We start from the raw sequence: 20,698 nt of genomic DNA on the forward strand, positions 1-20,698 counted from the left end.
ACAGAGTTCACTATATTTTTTGTGTTGCATGTTAAACATAGGGTGTGCAACACATGATTTAAAAGTTAAATACCACGCTCTGTCCGAATCAGTTGGACCGTCCGACGGCACGCCGTTGTTTGTGCTGCATTGCAGCCAGCCTAGCTGTGCCACAAATGGGTCGCGTTCGACACAATCCCAGTGCAAAGACAATTTGTAAATACCTGAACAAGCTGCTTTAGCACCAAGAAAGGTGCACAGTCAGACAAAAGTGTGCAGTGCAACACTTAGTAAATGAGCTCCACTGTGTAAAAAAGTTTGAAAAAAATTACTAAAATAAAATTCTATGCCTTAAAAAAGACTGGAAGCATTGGTGTTGAGTTTGGATTGAAATATCTAGATCAGTGGTCGGGAACCTATGGCTTGCGAGCCAGATGTGGCTTTTTTGATGGCTGCCTCCAGCCAATCCCGGCGCTGGATGTCAGCAGCGCGGGAGACTTGGCGTCATACAGAGAAGGGACTCAGAGAAGGTCCAGCACCCGAGCAAAAGGAGTCAGCATCCGGGAATCAGCACGTGTATTGGGGGGTTCTGCAGTGGATGGCGTGTGTATTTGGAGGTTCTGCAGCAGCTGGTGCATGTATTGGGGAGTTCTGCGGCAGATGGCACGTGTATTGGGGGCTCTGCAGCAGGTGAAGTGTGTATTGGGAGGTTCTGCAGCGGATGACGCGTGTATAGGGAGGTTCTGCAGCAGCTGGCGCAGGTATTGGGGAGTTCTGCAGCGGATGGCACGTGTATTGGGGGCTCTGCAGTGGCTGGAGCATGTATCGGGAGGTTCTGCAGCGGATGGCGTGTGTATTGGTAGGTTCTGCAGCAGCTGGTGCATGTATTGGGGGGTTCTGTGGCTGCTGGCAACTTTATTGGGAGGTTTTGCAGTGGCTGGTGGGTGTATTGGGAGGTTCTGTGGTGGATGGTGTGTGTATTGGGAGGTTCTGCGGCAGATGGTGCGTGTATTGGGGGGTTCTGCAGCGGTTGGCGTGTGTATTCTGAAGGTTCTGCAGCTCCTGTTTCTGCTTATCATTGACTTTAGTAAATTGAACCTACAAGTTCCCTATGGGACTCAGCACCCTTTTTTTTGTTTACTTTATTTAAGACCAACAATTTTAAAGGGCCACTGACAGAACAACTGCTTAGTGAGTATAGCAAGGTGTGTCCCTCCCTGCTCTACTAAGCCACCACTGGACCAAAACAATGGTAATTCCCTGTAAAATAAAAACTAGATAATTTACTTTGGAGCTTGCGATGCAGGGCAACTCGTCCAGCACTCTGGATTCTTCTTTCTTCTGCTCATGCCTGAAAGCTGGGAAGATGCCAGATCCAGTCATGCACATTAAAAAGAAGAAGCCAGGCGAGATGTCACACGAGATGCTAATGACTGCTGGAGCGATTGTTCTGCGAGTGGCCCTTTGTATGGCTGTCGCTTATGGTTCTCTCAGCCAAAAAGGTTCCTGACCCCTGATCTAGATCCTGGCTGCTGGATTAATTGCAGAACAGAGTATGTATTAAGTACACAGATCAAACATATAATATAGCTCACTTGTTTTCTGTGACTCCTTCACTAACAGTATTACACTGTAATTACAACGTGGATATCTATGAAGCCCTTAAAGAAACCTTAAATTTCACTAATTTTATTTCAGATTTGAAGTCTTGCAAATTAAAAATATATGTCTTGTACTCATAATTTGCAAAGGGTGTAGCTTGTCTTTTGAAGTAACATAATTGCAAATTCTGCCAGAAATAAATCTACAGCCTCTACTGCTCTTATAATCTATTCGTATGCTTCCCACTGGAACTTCAGAGATCTGAGCAGCTACAACTCGTTTGTCAAACATTAAGGTTTCATTGAGCCCAATCACATCCCACCATCTAAAATATACATGACAGCGGAGAACTGAAACTCAACCAATTTCCAATGCTTCTCTTTTTTAATTGTGCTTTTGCTGTGAAGATAAAATTGTTAGAAACATAAGTCTCTGAAATGTATTTAAGGGTTCATTTAGTTTGCTTTATTTGCAATAGTTAGGAAGAATAATGTTTTCAAACCTAAAAGCGGTAAATGCAGTTTGACTAGTGAGATTCTATGGTTACATTATTGGTTTTATCTTTATAATTGTCTTAGGCCAAGAAAAGACAGGATTTTTTTAAATATCATTCTTTGTACCACAGCCAATATGGTATTTGCTTACTAAATATATGTGTAAGAAATGCATCTGAGTTCAAAGTTTGAAAGTTCAAAGTTTTTCATTTGCTATAATTTAATAAGTTATTGCAGCAGGGTACCACAGGGAATCGGTTTTCAAGCCCATTTCCTTTCTTTGTTTGATAAAGGACCTCTTGTATACCAAGTGTAAAACATCCATCATTCTAGATTATACAAAACTTTGTAGAGCTCCCAAAAATGAGCTTGATAAGATAAACTAACAACATGGCAAGGAAATTAAATGTTATGTTGATGTAAAGGAAAAAAAAAATTCATGAACCCCATACACAGTATTATCCCAATTCACTTGCTTATATAAAGTTTCAGTTTTCAACAATCCAAGTTTCAGTTTAATATTTTGCCCCACATTTATTAAAGCGTTTGAGACAGTTTTCTGTTTGACTTGCAAATGTATTTATGAAGTGTCTGCGCCAGTTTTGTGTCCCAGCTGCACTGTGTCCGACAATACAGAAAAAATGTGCGCCAACAAGGGCATTAGTGCTTAGTATGAGATAGTCTTAGTTGGCACCTCATTTATTACTGACCTGCGCCACAATTCTGTCTGCCGCATAACTCTGCAGCATGAACAAAGTGCACCAAAAAAAAAATGACATTGAACCATGTAATGGAAAATAATAAAAGAATAAAGTGTGGAGGGGGGGGTCATTTGGAGTGCACAGTGAAATCTGTAAAAACAGTGGCCACGTGGAAATGGCCGCAAAAACATTTTTTAGTCAAGTTCACTGCATTTGGAATAGTTCCCTGCTTCCCACTACATGGGATGGAAAATGTAAGGACATTTACCAGCAGGATCAAGGATTGTGAACCAAGCACACTGACATACTGGTGTGTGCCCCGTCTGCTAGTATCTGCTGTTCTTTTAGCTTCTTCTGCCCTGGAGACCAAGGATGCCCCACGTGTATCGTGCGCTAAACGGGCTTCCTCAGGGGATGTTGGGCAAGATACATTCACCGCAGATTGTGCATACCACTCACCGAGGCTCATGCGTTTCATGAAGCCAGTTCTGGGTTAGAGTTACACTGACTGGTGAATACATGAAAGGTAATTCCTGTTCCTGGATTCCTAGATTATGAAAGGAAAAAAAATGGAAACAGTAACCTGCCCTTGGTAGGCCTCTAGCAGAATGTTCTGAGATAACAATGTCCGCACTGCCTAGAGTGTCACAGAGTTTCATCAGCAGGTTACAGCAGGGATGCACTTACTTACAGTAATTCTTATTGAGTGCTATGTAGGATGAAAAAGGATAAACAGAGGATTTAAGCCCAAGGCCACATGCCCCTATTTCGGCAGAGCTAGGCTCAATGCAGCAGTTTAAACTTTTTAAAGCTTTACGAAACTGGATATGGCCCATGTTGTACCACTTCATGGCTCTAATTCTATACAGAGATATGCAAAATACTTTTCTGAATCATACAAAATCCAGAAAAAATAAATAGTGTTATTTACCATCCATTACAGTGTAATGGAGAAAATGACACATTAAAATTGTAGAAAAATACACAAATCCTTTGTCAACTTTTATCTTGGGTCAACTCCTTCCTAGATTGTCAGTAGAAGATAATTAGAAAAAAAAACATGATTTTTCAAAATTCTATAAGGAGATGTATATTGCAATTATATTTTGGTATCGTTAGAAATAGATGCTGAATAGCAATAACCATGGAGAGTCTTAAAGGGGTTGGCCACTTTGCCTCAAGTTTTTGTAAAGTGTGTAAGTGTGGGGGAAAGATATTAGGCAATTTACCAATATACATTCATTATAAGGTTTGAATCGCTTTCCTGAAGTCAGTGAAGTCTCCTGTTGTTTGCCTCATCAGCCAGACATTCCTGTCCATAAAATGGCCTCAGATGAAGGGTCATGTGATCTCTAACTGCCCATGAACACTCGCCAGTTAGAGATCACATGACCTTCCATCTGTAGCCATTTTATGGACAGGAATGTAAGAAAGCAGTGCAGAACTATTAATAGATGTACCGTATATACTCGAGTATAAGCCGACCCGTGTATAAGCCGAGGCCCCTAATTTTACCACCCAAACCTGGGAAAACCTATTGACTCGAGTATAAGCCGAGGGTGGAAAATGCATTGGTCTCAGCCTCCCAGTATATAGCCATCCAGCCCCCAGTAGTATGCAGCCTGCCAGCCCTGTTAAAGTGTGCAGCCTGCCAGCCCCCTTAAAGTATGCAGCCTGCCAGCCCCTTAAAGTATGCAGCCTGCCAGCCCCCTTAAAGTATGCAGCCTACCAGCCCCCTTAAAGTATGCAGCCTACCAGCCCCCTTAAGTATGCAGCCTGCCAGCCCCCTTAAGTATGCAGCCTGCCAGCCCCCTTAAAGTATGCAGCCTGTCAGCCCCCTTAAAGTATGCAGCCTGCCAGCCCCCTTAATGTATGCAGCCTGCCAGCCCCCTTAAAGTATGCAGCCTAGCAGCCCCCTTAAAGTATGTAGCCTGCCAGCCCCCTTAAAGTATGCAGCCTGCCAGCCCCCTTAAAGTATGCAGCCTGCCAGCCCCCTTAAAATATGCAGCCTAGCAGCCCCCTTAAAGTATGCAGCCTGCCAGCCCCCTTAAAGTATGCAGCCTGCCAGCCCCCTTAAAGTATGCAGCCTGCCAGCCCGCTTAAAGTATGCAGCCTGCCAGCCCCCTTAAAGTATGCAGCCTGCCAGCCCTTAATATACTGCCAGGCACATTAAAAAAAAAACCTTCTATACTCCGTTCCCCGCGGCTGGTCTCCGGTCTTCTCTGTGTTGTATCAGCCGGCAGATACGCGTCCACGCAATCTGCCGGCTGGCGCACAATATCACGTGACGGTGTCGCCGCTGAAGACGTCATCGGCTGCGACACCGTCGCATGATATTGTGCGCCAGCCAGCAGATCGCGTGGACGCGTATCTGCCGGCTGATACAACACCTGATACAAGACCGAAGACCAGCCGCGGGGAAGACAGAAGAGGAGCCGCCGAACATCGGTAGCCACGCGGACCATCGGGCCTCCGGAGGGTGAGTATGTTTTATTGACTTGTGTATAAGCCGAGGGGAGGTTTTTCAGCACATTTTTTGTGCTGAAAATCTCGGCTTATACACGAGTATATACGGTATATTGGAAAATTACCTAATATCCTGCTTGCCATACTTACACCACATTACAAAAAACATGAGGTAAAGTGGCCAACCACTTTAACAATCGTCTTATTGTAAAACACAGAGAAATAAAAAAAATAAAAGAAATACAATTTTAAGTTTATTTTAATGCATTTAATACATATCTAGTATAGCAAAGATTGTATGTGTAAACTGGAGTTGTCTAGGGAATTCTTTACACTATTGTCAAAGATATCCTGACAACAATATTACTTTCAATGCTTTCGAAAAAAAAATTAAATGGAGAAAAAAATGCAATACTCCTCTTGTGTGACCGAGCAAAGAAAAAAAAGGAAAATAAATCATAACCACAAATAAATGACATCTCCCTGGGAAAACACTCTTCTTTTTCCTACCTTCTTTCATGAAGGGAACAGGTTATGAAGATTGAATTTTACTTGATGGGACCCATCAGCCATGAAAGAACAAAATGAAAGTTGAATTGTATGCCAAGGCCAAATATTAAAAAAGAATATAACTTGCTTTGCCCTCTGCGTGAAACTTCCAAGCAATGTTATGGAGATGAATACTAAATGTTGATTTACATTGTCACAATGTCCAGTATTCATAAACCTGAAAGGGTGCAAAATACTCAGTATAGAACATTCTTTTTATAATTTGCTGTATGCATCTATTTCTCAAGAGTAAAATACAAACTCACATATGTCTTTTGGTTGCTGTTTTTATATTTTAAATCCAGTCACCTGTTTAGAAGATATAACCCCTAGAAGTTTAAATTTGAATTAGCTCATAATAGTCAGGTGGGTGGTACCACAGAAAAGAATAAAAGGTTACTTCTTTCTCAACTGGTAGGTGACAATTTAAATGTAAAATTCTTGTTGTGGGGGAGCATACTGTTCATCCTTTGAATATGTGAATCATTGTTAAATAAAGGGATTTTCAATTTTGTTATCCTCATTATTGAATTAGAACAACAAACATTTTTCCATATACCGTATTTTTCGGACTATAAGGCGCACTAAAAATCCTTTGATTTTCTCAGAAATCAAAGGTGCACCTTAAAAGTGCAGTGTGCCTTATATATGAACCGTACTTACAGACAACAGCTGCCTTGAACTGTGCACAGGTCTGCCACCTGCTGGTCATTCATCTTTATAATCTGGTGCGCCTTATACTCCGGTGTGCCTTATATATGAACCTAGACGTTTTAGCAGGCATTTATTGATGTTGCGCCTTATACTCTGGTGCGCCTTATATAAAAACCTAGACATTTTAGCAGGCATTTATTGATGGTGCGCCTTATAATCCAGTGCGCCTTATAGCCCGAAAAATACTGTACATAGTTACCAGACTATCTAATGTTACAATAGATAATATAAGCTCTATACATTTTATGTGTAACAGAAAGTGCTCCCTAGTGACCCCGATGAGTGCCAAAAAGTAAAACTAACCTAGGACTTCCTCATAGTATCTAGGCTTATTGGAAAAGAAAAATGTGAGCCAAAAGTGTAATTGAATAGATATTTTTTTTAATATGCCATTTTACAAATGGGTCTCGTATTTGGATAGGTGATATTCCTACCATGGTTACTAATTAAAATATCTGTTGTTAACATTCATGCATTTATTTTAAATTAATTGCAAATAACGCAACCTATACATGGGACACTGTAAGTTTCATCAACAACCCATCTCTCCAGCAAGTAGAATCCGCTCACAATATGGTCTTTGCTGATGGTTTTTTTTTTCATTTTAAATAACGATAATAATAATAATATTATAATATTATTATTATAATATACAATAATAATAATACTCATACATGCATAATATACTGCATTTAATATTAGACATTTGATTAATGTGAGTAGAATAAGTATTCCTAAAGCAGCAAAATCCTCTCTGTTATTATTCATACAACTGTATATTTGGTAATCATGTATGTTATGATGTTCAAAAATAGATCATTACAGTATCTACTAGGCTCTTGTCTCTTAGGGTGATGTCACATGTGGCGTTTTTTAGTCCGTTTTTTAAGCATACGTTTTCAGTCCATTAAAAAAAGGAAGTGGGCTTTTTGAAAATGCATGTGTTTTGACCGTTTTTGTCCAAAAAGGACAAAAACGGTCAAAACCCATGTGTTTTTCAACATACTGAAAACATATGTTTAAAAAACGCCACGTCCATTAGAAACGCATGCGTTTTTGTCCGATTCTCCCAATTATCTTAAGATGGACAAAAATGGTCAAAACGCATGCGTTTTTTAATCGACTGAAAACGTTTGCTTAAAAACGGACTAAAAGCGCCACATGTGACATCACCCTTAGTAGTTCCAACCTTCTTTGCCAAGTTAGACCTGTTTAGACAAGGCCTGGCTTGAAATTTTAACCACAGTCCCCAGCAGTCTAGCGGTGACTCTGATTTACTGGACTAATTCTTGAACAAGTAAGCTGATATGCTGTGTTCAGTTGAGCAGTTTAGTCAGGTAACTCCCATAAGTGCATGGAGAGAGTTTGTACTGGCAAAGTCATTGTGCACTGCCATTTTGTGCAAAATTTTAACAGAACATTGATGGGTCTGCTCATCAATATCTGTAAATGATCTGTGAAAAACAGTTCTGACTAGGATATGCTCTACTTTTGCCAGATTAGTTTTACATGACCTGTTAAAACATATGTGGGCACTGATTTATTAACCCCTATGCGCACCAGGACGTAGTATAACTATTACTCACTACTCACTATAATATAGCTGACACCCGCCTGTTACTGCCACGGTTGGTGCTGGCACCTAACTTACCATTTCATCTTGGATTGACTGATCACTGCCCCGCTGTGACATCATCGGAGGGTGGCGCTCTGTTGCCATGGCAGCCTACAGTCTCATTGCGAATTGTAGGCTTACCATGTGTAATGATCTATAATAGCCAACAGATGGCAGACTATTAGAGAACAGCAGTAATATTCCTATATACTACAATACAGTATTCTTTGGGCATTTCTCCACAATATTTTTCCATGTAAATTGCGTGATAAGGGCTTGTTTTCTGTGTAACAAGTTGTCCTTTCTAGTGAATAGGAAAAAATAAAAAGGTTTTAAGTGTGTGCTCACCCTTCAGTGGAAACGTCCCGATCAATGGCCGTGCTGGATGCGATGAACTCCTGGTCTGGATCCAAGGTGACACGTAGCAATGATGAGGAGAGGATAAAAGGAAATCCGCACAGGCAACTTGGTAGAAGTTTAAAAAGGTTTCTTGAGGCTTTATTAATTACATATTAAAAATGTGACATCACGAGCTATAGTCCCAAATTATGCCATAGAGCACGCAACATAGTAGACAGCAAAGATCGCTCTCATTATCTTAAAGATAAAAACAAAGGCACTAATCATAAATCTGACAATATCCCTGTTTTTTCAACACAGTATAGTCCACAATACTCTGAAATTATTAAGGTAGTAAAAAAGTATTTACCCATACTATACCAAGATACCTCACTGGCAAACATCCTAGACAAGGGTATCAGATGTGTATCTACTCGTGCTCCAACATTAGGGGGCATACTTTCCCCAATCAATTTAACATCAAATCACATAATAGCTCATGGCTTAGCTATAGGGGATGTGTCTGCTGTGGCAATAAAAGATGTAATCTATGTAATCTTATACAAAAAACATCTACTTTTTCTTCATATGCCACCGGGCACACCTTCCCCATACAAAAACATCTAAACTGTGAAACCACTTTTGTGGTTTATCTTGTCATGTGCACGCAATGCAAACTTCAATATGTGGGATGCACTACGAGAAAATTACAAATCTGCATAGCGGAACACATTACAGCAGCAAACCCAAACAATTTAACTAGTCTTAGGAACTCATCAGGGTTATCCAAACATCTTAAAGATACTCATCATGGTTCTACCAAATTCATGTCAGTAGTGGCGATTGAACATATTCCACCCATCAAACGTGGAGGCAATCGCAAAAAGAAATTACACATGCGTGAAGCATACTGGATCTTGGCATTGGACACACGTTCACCAAACGGCATGAACTTTAGAAACGATCTCATGCACATCTTCTAGTACATCAATATCCCATGCCCACTTACTTACATGCTTATTAGTGGCTCTATACATACTCTTCTACTCTTTGCCATCATGTGATTTTTCATTTGACACACCCCCTTTTTCCGTCTCCTGTCAGACTCTGTGCATTCATTCCACGGCTTACTACAAACACATTCCCCTCTAGCGATCATGTGATCCCTCTACCTGACACACCCCCCCTCTTACCTCCCATTAGACTTCCGGTGGCGTCTCTCCCTTAATGCTTATAAGGAACTCCATAGCACGATGCCATATGGGTATGACTAAGGACACCTTTTGTCCGAAACGCGTCACCTACTACTTGCCTTTTTTCCTATCGTGATGTCACATTTTTAATATGTAATTAATAAAGCCTCAAGAAACCTTTTTAAACTTCTACCAAGTTGCCTGTGCGGATTTCCTTTTATCCTCTCCTCATCATTGCTACGTGTCCTTTCTAGTGGCAGTATTTAATTTTCCATGCTGTGTACTGTGAAGTGGAAAGTGAGCACCGGAGGAGTACAATTTTTTTTTATATACCTGATTATAAGCCGAGTGGGAAATCTCAGCTTATACTCAAGTATATACAGTATTTAAAATTTTTAAAAACTTTTTCAAATTTTTATTTTCTGTATTACTAGATCTCCTAGGGTACTTTAACCCAAGGGGTCTCATCAGTAATACCATATACTGTAACAGTGACCTACGTGATAGGTCAGGCCACGCAGCGAAATCTTGTGGTATTTAATAAAATAGCCACCTCATCATTGTACTCATGTTGTATATTCATATTCATGTTGTATATTGTTGTGTAAGAACTGGATTCCTTTCCTTTTTGTTACATATAATGTGCACTGCCATTTATTTTAAAAAGATTCTGCACTAAATCTGAAAACTCCGGAGCAATACACAAGCTGTATCTTCATATGGTCGCAATCAATGATTACTATTTTGAAGAAAGTTACTTATTTATGCTTCATTTTTGTGTGATTTTCTTGATGTCCTCTTTTTTCCATATTTAGACTCTTTTAAATTCCAAGCAAATATGAATAAATAAAAAGCGCAGTCCATTTTTGCTCTCCTTGTTTTAGCAGTTTCTTTGATGATTCAATAATTCAGAGTCATGTTCTCTGCAGAGGCTTCACTGACACAAATTACACTTTACTGTATTCATGGGGATATCTTTCTGCAATATGCATAATCTTACATTCCCCTGATTTCCACTTACATTAAACATCTAAAGCAGGCATGCATCTATCTTCCAGGTTGCATTTGCACGTCTTTCTTTTTTTCTGAAGCTCTTAAAAGCATCAACCTATCCCTACAAGCTAGTGAAGGTAGTTTGCTGTCTACTAAAAGAAATTTAAAAAAATAAAGAAATGAGAGCAAAACAAGTTTGTATGTGTCTGTATATTACTCCACTGTGAGTATTGTGCTACCCATATGGAGGCATTATGTATTGGAGTAACCGGCATTGTTAGGGGACATTATTTATGTTATCAATGGTTTATTTTGTTTATGTAAAAATGTGTTTTAACCCCTTAATGCCACAGCTTTTACTTATTTAGTATTTCCAGTTTTTACTTTTTAGTTTTATACCATTGTTCTATTAAAATAACAATATTAAAAAAATACAATTTAGAACTATTTATCTACTGCATTACTCTTTCAAAATGGCAGGAGATGATCTAAAAGTTCATGTAATGCACCTGAGAGGAGTAAAGACTTCTTCTGGTTTCTGCAATGGTCAGCTTAACTTTTCCTTTACTGTTGGTTTCTTTTTGTTCCAATACATTTTCTTTATTGAAAAATAAAAGCTAGTACAGTCGGTACTGATTACAACAGAACACTGCTTTCCTAAACTCTAACATCCCATGATTCCAGTGCTGATCTTCTCATGTTTCCCAGCATTGAGCTGCCACTGATAAGGGCAGGTCAATGCAATTTTACTTTTGTACTAATTCATATAATTTCCAATATATTGAGCACCTCCTAGCCACTTTAATCACTTAAACGTGTATAGAATAAATGAATCAATGTTTTTATATTAATTTTCAGATATAAATACATTTTAAAATATGATATACAAATTTAGCATGGGTAATGTGATGTGTGCAGGGTTTACTTTTAATCTGGCTCAATAAAAACATCATGATGACCCTACAATTGTGGATTCGGTGTACATCCTTGGCTCTGTTGGTAATATTTTTCTATACCATCAAACAGCACAAATGTTTTATTTTAGTTGAATTGGCTTTTCCACATTTTGTATTGTGGTAAACGTGTTCTGTATGTATGATGGCTAATTTTGCATAAGCACAATACGGTCTCTTAAGATTTAACATTTTCTCTACACAATTGAAGAAAACCCAACAGGATCCCCAATTATCAAATGCTTTCTGGAAAAGGATCATCTAGATACAGCAGCCTGTGGTCTTCTGCAATGTAATGCACATAGCCTGAAAATATAGGTGATTAAAGTGGTGATATTTTTCATCCTGTTATAATACATAATGGTTAGATTTTCAGATCAATAACCTACAGTAATAGTATTCATGAGTTTATTTTCTGTCTTCTCTGAAAACTACAGTATGAATACTGCATCATTTATATAACAATAGTGGGTACCTAGTCTTTGATGATACGTTACTAAGTAGGCATATTAGTAGACATTTTGCATTTGTGAATAACAGAAATCTGAACACTCATGCACCATTATCCTTCAGAATGAAAATGATGCATGTATTAATAAAATCTCATATTCTAAGAAATTGTGGTCCTAGATTTTTAGAATTGTGCATAAAGCTTTAAAATACTTAAAGCTTTCTGTGTAATACTTTATATAGAAAAATAATGTTCATTGTATAAACAATAATACACTTTATAGAGCATCATCATAATCCTTAGCACAGATCATTGGGTATACCAATAAAAAAAATTCTTGCACCCTATTTATGAAGTGTTGGTGCCACTATTTTGGTTATTTTTTTGAGCAAAAAATTGTAGCTCCACTTATGAATTCATTACTTTTCTGGCACCTCTAGTTTTCTGACTCCTTGTGTGGGACAGTTTTTGGTGCAAAATTAGAGCAACTAAAAGTTGATCTAGGGAGTTCTATTTCACCTTCATAAATGGGGAGACATTTTTAATACTTTTGTTTGTGCAGCAAATCATGAATTCCATGCGCCACAAAATTACATCCCACTGAAAATTATAGCATGCTTCCTGCACCACTCTGCACCCAAATTCATAAATGCCCCTCCCCCCATATCCTACCATCCTCTATAGTTTTGAACCAGAGATGAACATTATTTTATAGGAATTCATTTATGGTTATTTCATTAATAGATTTGACTCTAGCTTATGCTCTTTAGCTTATGCTCAGTTATGCAGATTCTTATCATATAACTGCCATCTTACTGTTCTGCTCTTGGTGGTGGAACAGTCTTTTTCTTCTTATTGTACATTACAACCTATTCTCTAACAGCTCAGCAAAATGTATTTGCCTAGATTTATGAATCTGTTTGCACCAGTATTTTGGCAGTCTTTGCACATAAAGAGATGTGCCAACTGCTTACCCATGTGTTTATGAAGCATGTGCGTTTTACTTGCTATTCTGTTTATATGACCTCTTTTACATGTATTCGACCATTCTCTCACTATATGAATCTGTGCCTTGCCGCCATTTTGGATTTGACCTAGTTCTGTCTGGCTTCGCTTGACAGTGGATTATCACTTGTTTGTCCCTCTGTGTCTCTGCCAGCGTGACCCCTCTTTCCCTGACTCAAAGGCATGCTTATGTTTGTCTATTGGCTTGAAATATTTCTGTGGGTCTGTCTCTGCCTTCCTGTTCTTCCAGATATTGAGTATGTCATGTCCAGGGTAGTTAAGCAATCAAAGATCAAAACCCAGAGGTACACTTTAAACTATTCAGATGATCTTTACACACTGCAAAAAAAAGGTGCTAGAAGACATTTCTTTTAGTGCTAATCAATGTATCATCAATTTGTTTCAATGTATTTCAAAAGTAACTTTATTTTTACAATAAAGTTACTTTTGCAATACACTTACTGGTATCCTAATTAGTGATACATTGATCAGACCAACGATGAAAAGTTTGCTTTCACCCTTTATACATTGGGGCACATTTACAAAGAACAGTGCTAACTGCAATGTGTGGAGATTGCCTGTGTATAGTGCAGGGTGCTGCAGATTTAGGATTTCTGGCACACGTTCTTCATGAATCTGGTGCCCTCTTCACTCCCCCACAGAGAATACCACTTTTTTTGTGCACCTTTAACATTGGGCAGGCAACACATTTCTGTCTGACTTTGCATGTAAAATCTGGGGCAAGGTCACTTGAAGAATAGTGCTGGCTTGACACAAAAAGGTTGTGTACAATACATATGTGGCCCGGACCCTTCTTAAATATCTGTGCAAGCAGTTGCACTACAAAGAATGTACAAGGTCCAACAGAAAACTGGTGCACAGCCCTTAGTAAGTGTGCCCCATTGTTTCCAGGTCTTGCAACGATACAGCAATTATATATATATATATATATATATATATATACTCACCGGCCACTTTATTAGGTACACCATGCTGGTAACGGGTTGGACCCCCTTTTGCCTTCAGAACTGCCTCAATTCTTCGTGGCATAGATTCAACAAGGTGCTGGAAGCATTCCTCCGAGATTTTGGTCCATATTGACATGATGGCATCACACAGTTGCCGCAGATTTGTCGGCTGCACATCCATGATGCGAATCTCCCGTTCCACCACATCCCAAAGATGCTCTATTGGATTGAGATCTGGTGACTGTGGAGGCCATTTGAGTACAGTGATCTCATTGTCATGTTCAAGAAACCAGTCTGAGATGATTCCAGCTTTATGACATGGCGCATTATCCTGCTGAAAGTAGCCATCAGATGTTGGGTACATTGTGATCATAAAGGGATGGACATGGTCAGCAACAATACTCAGGTAGGCTGTGGCGTTGCAACGATGCTCAATTGGTACCAAGGGGCCCAAAGAGTGGCAAGAAAATATTCCCCACACCATGACACCACCACCACCAGTCTGAGCTGTTGATACAAGGCAGGATGGATCCATGCTTTCATGTTGTTGAAGCCAAATTCTGACCCTACCATCCGAATGTTGCAGCAGAAATCGAGACTCATCAGACCAGGCAACGTTTTTCCAATCTTCTACTGTCCAATTTCGATGAGCTTGTGCAAATTGTACAATTTCCTGTTCTTAGCTGAAAGGAGTGGCACCCGGTGTGGTCTTCTGCTGCTGTAGCCCATCTGCCTCAAAGTTCGATGTACTGTGCATTCAGAGATGCTCTTCTGCCTACCTTGGTTGTAACGGGTGGCGATTTGGACAGTAGAAGATTGGAAAAACGTTGCCTGGTCTGATGAGTCTCGATTTCTGCTGCAACATTCGGATGATAGGGTCAGAATTTGGCTTCAACAACATGAAAGCATGGATCCATCCTGCTTTGCATCAACGGTTCAGGCTGGTGGTGGTGGTGTCATGGTGTGGGGAATATTTTCTTGCCACTCTTTGGGCCCCTTGGTACCAATTGAGCATCGTTGCAACGCCATAGCCTACCTGAGTATTGTTGCTGACCATGTCCATCCCTTTATGACCACAATGTACCCAACATCTGATGGCTACTTTCAGCAGGATAATGCGCCATGTCATAAAGCTGGAATCATCTCAGACTGGTTTCTTGAACAGGACAATGAGTTCACTGTACTCAAATGGCCTCCACAGTCTCCAGATCTCAATCCAATAGATACACATATTTCATACATTGCTGTATCGTTGCAAGAACTGGAAACAATGGGGCACACTTACTAGGGGCTGTGCACCAGTTTTCTGTTGGACTTTATACATTCTTTGTAGTGCAACTGCAATCTCACTGTTGCCTTTCTATCAGCTCGAACCAGTCTGCCCATTCTCCTCTGACCCCTGGCATCAACAAGGCATTTCCGCCCACAGAACTGCCGCTCACTGGATGTTTTTTCTTTTTCGGACCATTCTCTGTAAACCCTAGAGATGGTTGTGCGTGAAAATCCCAGTAGATCAGCAGTTTCTGAAAAACTCAGACCAGCCCTTCTGGCACCAACAACCATGCCACGTTCAAAGGTACTCAAATCACCTTTCTTCCCCATACTGATGCTCGGTTTGAACTGCAGGAGATTGTCTTGACCATGTCTACATGCCTAAATGCAGTTGCCGCCATGTGATTGGCTGATTAGAAATTAAGTGTTAACGAGCAGTTGGACAGGTGTACCTAATAAAGTGGCCGGTGAGTGTATATACATTGTTTTTCAAAAAATGAAAAAATAAATATGGGTTACTTTATTTCCAAGAGTGCTATTTATCAGCTTTTTAATCAGAAGCTCCTTTAGGAGCTGTACTGTAGCACTTGTGGAAATAAAGAAACCCTTTTTTTAACATTTTGGTGTGCCGCCATTTTTTGCCATTATATTTTTCTAGCTTTCTCTCTCTCTCAAAATTATCACTAATATTCTACTATTGAAAAAGTTGCATAATGATCCCTGGCAGAACACTTTGCTTTGTTAATATGGGAGCCAGGAGAACATGTAGGCTTAAAAAGCCTTTATTTTAAATCAACCAAAACCATTGAGCTAGGTAATCTCATAGTTTAAAAACCATAGTGTTCCTTGTTAGTTATCTAAACTATAATCAATTTTAATAGTTGCCTTTTTGAAGGGACCATTAGGATCAACAAATTGCCCTTGTAAAATCAATGTATCATATCCTGCAAGAATCACTACTAATGAAACACATTGGAAAAAGGACATTTATTCATTTACATGTTTTAAATATATTATTAGGTGTGGGTTTGTATCATAGTTACATAATTATTCAGAATATATGAAGATAATGGATGACATGTGGACTACAAATGGACAGCAGGTCTAAAATGTACATAAACACCTATTTTATATCATTCCAAATAATTATCTAAGCCTTTGATGGAAAAAAATTTTTCAGACCATCATGTGAGAAAGATACACAAATGCATTTGAATATTTTAATATATAGGATCTCAATATAATCTCAGCTGTACCTAATTTTTAAAGTATTGTTTGAATATCTTTATAAATGTGTTCAGTAAACCAAAGGGGGGGGGGGGGGGTAAAAACCTATCGTCACATTGTGACACCTGTTTTGTAGGGATTTTTTGTGAAAACTTTTTCTTTTATTTTTGTCCCCTTGAACATGCGATCATGTGATTGCAGGAAGCATATACCGCAACACTAGTGGGTAACGGTCTTGTTTCCACTATATCAAATAAAGCCTGCCAAATAACAAGATGAATACTATGAAGCACGATTTACAGTTTTTATGTGTTACATCTTCCTCTTATCTAACAGCTGCGTTCCTCGCTGTTAAAGCTATAGACGCCATGGTCACTGTGACCATGATGTTTATAGAGCAGTATTGGGTACCTACTCTGCCAATCGGCTTCGATGGAAGCCCTGAGGTCCTGTGAAGGACCTTAGGGCTGTCTTCAGTTAGATCGTGCTTACATCACTGACTATCTTTAATATTGTAATAAGTGAAGCTACTTTCTACCTAGTTACTTTCAATATAATTTTATTTTTACTAGCAAAATAATATGAAGTGTTTAAAATATTTTATTCATGATTTATCTGATATTATTGCTATACTGTTGTTATAAAGATTATCTACATGAATACATTTTTATTGGATCAGAAATGTAAAAAAAATAAATAACCATTCATTTCTATTTGTAATTTAATAGAACAACCCCACCCCCATTGTTGGGCTGTGTCTGTCTGTTTATCATGATCTTACTTATGTCATACTTTGTTTTTGGGTTGTCGTTGCTGGAACTACAGCAATGGTATTGGCCAGTGTTTATTTTTTAGTGCCACCAACAGTTAAATAAGGACAAGTGTATATTTAGCATTATTGGTGTCGGAACCATGATAATAGTATTAATAATAATAATAATAATTTACGCTTAATGGTAAACTATGGAAGAAACATGCAATATAGCTAGTCTTTGCTAGTCTATGCTAAGAATGTATGGTTATTATTAGACACCACCTCTTCCTCATTGGCATGATAACAGAATGCCATTGCGATTATTATATATATTAACTCTGCTTTGTCTTTGGAGAATCTGTATGACTCTAACATTTAATACTCCTCTTCTGTATAATATTCATAAAATTGCGTACTCATAGGATACTTTTTAAAGTGTCTTTGTAAACTTATATAGAGTCAAGCATTAGTCCCGAAGGCTCTGGGTGGTCCCTGTAAAGGACTGTTTTTTAAATAATTTAATATAAAATAATCTTATATAAAGTTGTAGTAAAAGTTTCATTTGGAATATTAGGCAGAATTCTATTAAGTATTTTAAAAGGAAATAGATTAATAGAGATCTACAATATCACATTTGTGGTGCCGTAAATGTTAATTACACTCTAGTGTTATAAGTTACATTAATTTTGCTCTCCTCCTTTCTTCTCCTCTGTGTGGAATCCTTTATGAAATCATTCAAACGGAGTATAAATGGTCTGCAATAAAAGTCAGAACTAATCTGGACGAAGAATGTTATGTGTATATATGAAAACGAATGTAAAACCGTTTTGCTGCCTTTTATGTGTGCTCAGTGATTGAGGTCTTTAAACTTAGCGCAGTTCAAGTCTGAAGATCAAACAATTAGGTCTGCGTGTGATTAAACAGCAATGTAAATATATTTGGCAGGCTTTATTAACATAATCTGTAATAGAATTGTGCCACTTGGTCAAATTTGATACCGGGCCTCTTAGATGACACTTTGAATCTCATATATTGTAATCTTTAAGCCTAATAACTGCATGAATGAATTTAATCTTTTTACAAATGTAAATGACTGATACTTTTATGGATGCACTGAATAACCTGTAGACATACTCAGAGAGTTGTGGACCATCTTGTACAATTTGTAATTTGTCTTATCCTTTTAATTTAATGTAAGTTTTTCCTTCTCCTTAAATCCACTTGATTCCTTGTACTCTATTCATTTTCATTTGATACAAGCTTTGTCAATTTTGAATAAACAATTTTCAGACTATTAAGATTCACTTATATTTGACTGGATGACGAAAGGTGTATAAAGCACTATTATTCCTGTCAAAATAAAAGATATGGACAGGAGTAATTATAAGTTAGTGGGTCTATTGAGTGCCAGCGCAATTCAGCATTGCGCTGGGGTTTGCATTACAAGCATACCATAGTTCAAGGATTCCATAGATAGTAACTAATGCTGAAAACTCCAGAAAGCTCCAGAAAGTATATTAGAAATACATTCTGTCACTCAAAGAGTTAATTGTTCAAAAACTTTATTTTTATGGCAGCTTATTCATGTAACGTTTTGATCTCCCTGTGGCCTTTGTCAAACACTGTAACACAAAACCCCATATATTTACAATAAATACTTATTTACAATCATATTTACAGATGTGTTAATGTCTACATATATTTTATTGTAAACATACATTTTTAACACAACATAGATTTACATAAAGATATGTCACAGATTCTCGTGGTAATACTAGAATTGGATCACAAGGAACATTTGTCCAAAAAACTCCTTTAGGTTATGCAAAATAATAGATCATTTCTAAAGCATATTTTAAACTCTTTTATATCTGTATTAAAGTTTAAAGGGTATTTCAATTTCAGCAAATTAATGTTATTATTTTTATGATAAACATTTATATGATTTTCCAATATACTTTCTACACCACAAAGTTTTTGAAATCTCTGCTTGCTATAAAAAGCTTCCAGTGGACAGAAATTTCACCATTGTCACACATATGTGTGGTTTGTTATAACGTGTAAGGCTACATGCACACTACCGTTGCCCTCAGAGCGCGGGGAGAGGAGGAGGAGGTAAGCGCTACTCACCCCCGCCCCTCTCTATAGGGATGTATGGCGCACAGCGCCGTAATATGGGAAAAGATAGGACATGTCCTATATTTTCCCGGGGTACGAAGCGGTACGGTGCCATGCGCCTATTGCCATCTGTGGGGCATATATTGGCCGTATATACGTAGGGCGTATAAACATCCCTCATGCTGCAGTGTGAATGTAGCCTAACTCTGATTACTCTGTGCACCTGTGTGACCAGGATCAGATTCCTGTCCACTGAAAATAACAAAGAAGCTTTCTATAGACTGACAGCAATCAGAGATCTAGAAAACGTGAAGAATTGATACCAAAAGTATACTGAAAAATTGTATAGCTTTTTATCATACAAACAATAACATTAATTTGCTGAAATTGGAATACCCCTTTAAATGGGTATTCCCACAAAGACAAGTTTCTTGAATATACCCAGGATAACAAAATAACCCATTCTCTAATTCACTTTTATTAACAGAAATACAGCATTTCACAGACATAAGTCTAACCCATCTCTATCAGTCCTGGTGTACACAACTTCAGTTGCCCCTGGTTTCCAACCTTGGATCTTCTGAGTTTAGGGTCGGCAGCCATCTTTCTTTTCTGTCTGACACTAGGCTGAGCTGAGCTCTTCTCTGCTCTCTGCTTCTCTGCTCTAGCCCCTTCCCCCTTGCATTCCAGGACAGGTTCACACTCACTGACTTCCTGCCAGCAAACAACAACACATAACATTGAAAGCTACAAGCTACAGGCAGATAAGTTCTTTATCCAGCAGAAGGAGGAGAGAGGCAAATCAAATCTAACAGTGTGTGTGTAGCTGAGATGTAGCAAAGCTGAAGAGTGTCATAGTATGTGATATGCATCTCATGGATCTCATCATCTCTCATCTCTGATCTGCCTCATCTCTCTTTCTATGTGTGAGATACTAGTACAGTGTTCAGAAGCTAAATTAAAGTGTATATAAACCTGTTCCCTGATAATGTAACCACATTGTCAGCTCCCAGAATTAGATGGATCATGAAGTGCTTAGAGAGTCCCCGCCCACACCTTGGGATTTTACACTGACCATCACTTAGTATTAGGAGCTGAGTAAAATTGTAAAGTGTTAAGGATTAAAAATGATCTTTATTGTGAAATTTGAAAATTTTCTTTCTTAAAGAATTTTCTTTCTTTAAATTTTCTTTCTTAAATTTTAACCCCTTTAAGCTCTATGACACAGTTAAAAGACAATTAGGGAAACAACAGATATGGTAAAATCTAGAATACCCCTACTTTGCAAATAATGGTATCAATCTA

This window comes from Engystomops pustulosus, chromosome 2 (assembly GCF_040894005.1).
Source record: "Engystomops pustulosus chromosome 2, aEngPut4.maternal, whole genome shotgun sequence".
In the NCBI taxonomy this organism is placed as follows: Eukaryota; Metazoa; Chordata; class Amphibia; order Anura; family Leptodactylidae; genus Engystomops; species Engystomops pustulosus.